This window comes from Sinocyclocheilus anshuiensis, unplaced genomic scaffold, assembly GCF_001515605.1.
Source record: "Sinocyclocheilus anshuiensis isolate Anshui unplaced genomic scaffold, SAMN03320099.WGS_v1.1 scaffold453, whole genome shotgun sequence".
Lineage (NCBI taxonomy): Eukaryota > Metazoa > Chordata > Actinopteri > Cypriniformes > Cyprinidae > Sinocyclocheilus > Sinocyclocheilus anshuiensis.
This window is the reverse complement of record NW_015537979.1, coordinates 1,829,519-1,832,338: the sequence shown is the minus strand read 5'-3', so window position 1 is coordinate 1,832,338 and position 2,820 is coordinate 1,829,519.

Here is a 2,820-nt window from a genome sequence, read left to right as displayed (position 1 = left end):
ACACACACACACACACACACACACACACACACACACACACACACACACACACACACACACACACACACACAACAGGACCACAACCACCGTAGATATTGAGAGGGATACGTCAGTATTCAGAATAGCGGTCAACCAATGTGTTTTTATTAATTTGAATTAATTTATTTTAAATGGATGATGCTTAAAATATTACATTTGGTAATTTAAAATGATTAAAAAGTGTGCATGCAAAAATGCTTGAAATTAAAGCAATTAGAATATCAATCACAAAAATAATTACATCAAACATATCCGTATTGAATGGTGTTTGTTTAGTTTAAAATAAAAATTTTTATCTTAAAATAAATCCTTTTAACACTGTGCCAACCAGTGCTTGGACATTTGCACAACATAACTGTGGTCATAAATCAATACATTTACTAAACATTTTATGACAATTAATTCATCTTTTTTTCCCAATGACTTTCATTTGCACAAACAGATTTATTAATTGATTGCTTTTTTTAAAATCCAAAAATAAACCCATCTTTAAATCAAGTATAATATAATATAATATATATGTAAGTATCTAACATCTTGTGAATTTGTAAAATGACAAGTTATTATAAAATAGTTTTGATGAAGTCGTGGTATTGAATAGTCTTATAAATAAATAAATAAATCACATCTGAAGATGTAACACTAACAATACATACAATACAGTGATTTTGAATAATGTGATGCAGCATTTAGGTGGTTTGGAGGACCACTGGTGCATGGGTCATCCGTGTGGGTTTCAGCGAGACAGTTTTTCATGGGCTGACGAACCTGAGATTGACCAAAACTCAAGCATTCTCAGGTTGGACAGTCCTCGAAAGCACTGCTCATTCAGGATGGTCAGATCATACTGACCACAGATTACATGCATCATCTACATTGTCTAAAAAAAAGGAAAAGAAGTAATAAATAAGAAAACAATATTAGCAAAATCTAGACCTGCCAAATTAAATCAAAATCTGTGTATCAATTTCATACACAGTAAATGATGAGAATAATTGCATATTTTCTTTCTTGAATGCAGGAAAAACATCGTCATTTACAACCACATGAAAATATAGAACGCTGAATGAAATAGATGGGGAAACACATTTAAAATCATACTTGTGAAAAGTTACTAAATATCTCCTACAATTTCCATTTGACCAGTATGTAAACATGAATCCAATCCCATGTGGAATACTGAAAAGTGTAATATTAGCATGATTTCGGCAATTTTTAGATTGTGACCATTTCAGGTACGTGAATCAAACTTTGAACACTCAACATCACGTTTACAAAAACACATTGACCAAATCTTAAGAAATCTCATAGAAATATCCACCACAAAAAGTACTTCATATACTGTATGCCCTACTACATAAACAAACAAATAGATTCAGTAAATCTTTTTAGACTCATCATTGACAAGAGATTTCACTCTGAGACTACCCTTACAGTATCTATCATGCTGTACTCTGTGCTATATAGTATATCACGATGTGCCAACTTTCGCGCCTTTCCAGCTGGAAATGGCCACTGAAACCTTTACCTTGCAACATCCATAACATCTAAACAGCTACATACATAAAATATGAATTGTTCATTACTCTGAAGCAAAAACAAAGCGTTCGGTCTGATGCAATTATTACATTACAGCTACTTAGAGACAATTAGCTCATCCGTGTCTGACTGTAATGGCCTCGTGGCTTTATAGAACAACACCGCCCCACGGCTTTAACCCTGCTTATCTCTCAAAGATCAAAAACCCATAAAACACGGCTCCTACCAATCACTTTTGACACCAGAATGATGTTCAAAATCATGAAATCTTATGAAATGATTCACGGATGCATTTGCTGACCTCGTCAAAAAAATATGAAGGTAAATATTCATGCACAAACATCTTCCCACATGTATTTCAGGCTCCAAAAAGTCCTGGATTTCTCACTGTACATTTAATTCGGCATTCATTGTGGGCTGGTACACGCAGCTATGCAAAACACTCACCTCTGCCTTACCTACACAGACGTTCAATTGCTCCTCATCACTCCACACTGAGAGAGGATTTTGAGGCTTTCAAAATATGCGCTGAAGCCCTCAATTCAAGCCGTAGAGAAGCCAGACCATCAGGCTGATGCTCACACACTCGCTCCCTCCAGTGTTGTGACCTGCAGGGCCCTCGCGAGCTGCTGGAGATGCTGTAGAGCTTTCTACACATGAGCAAAGCGCCTCCTTCCTGTTTGTCACTATGAACAAACTTGTGGTAAACTTTCCATGACATCTCAATATTGATGGCCACTAGAGCATGTTTCATTCATCTCAACCGCTCCTTTTTTAAAAAGTCTTATGTGACGTGGTGATTGTTTTATGACAGAGGAAGAGCAAGATTATAGTTTTTCTGAAATGAAAATTTGAGAAAAGTGGTTGCAGGTAGTTTTAAACAATGCTTAATTTTGACTTTTGCCTCCGCTTGTTCATTTTAACCAGGCTGATTATAATGAGTCATATCAACCATGAATTAGTGAACTTACATTAATATCTTAAAAAAGACAAATGTTCTCAGTTTGTAGGACGTACACTTCACAGAAGCTCTTTTAAACATTCATTCCATGTTGAGTGTTGAATTAAAAGGTCAGCTGATCTTTTAGTGTAGACTACACTGAGAAGAGTAGTTAGTTGATATTATAGTGTTGACTATCATAGTTATAGAGTTAATTATGGAAACTGATGAAAGATTGCTAGGTTAGTTTCCATATTGAGAGGACAACCACAGCATCCTTCCTGTGTGTTTGAGACATGAAT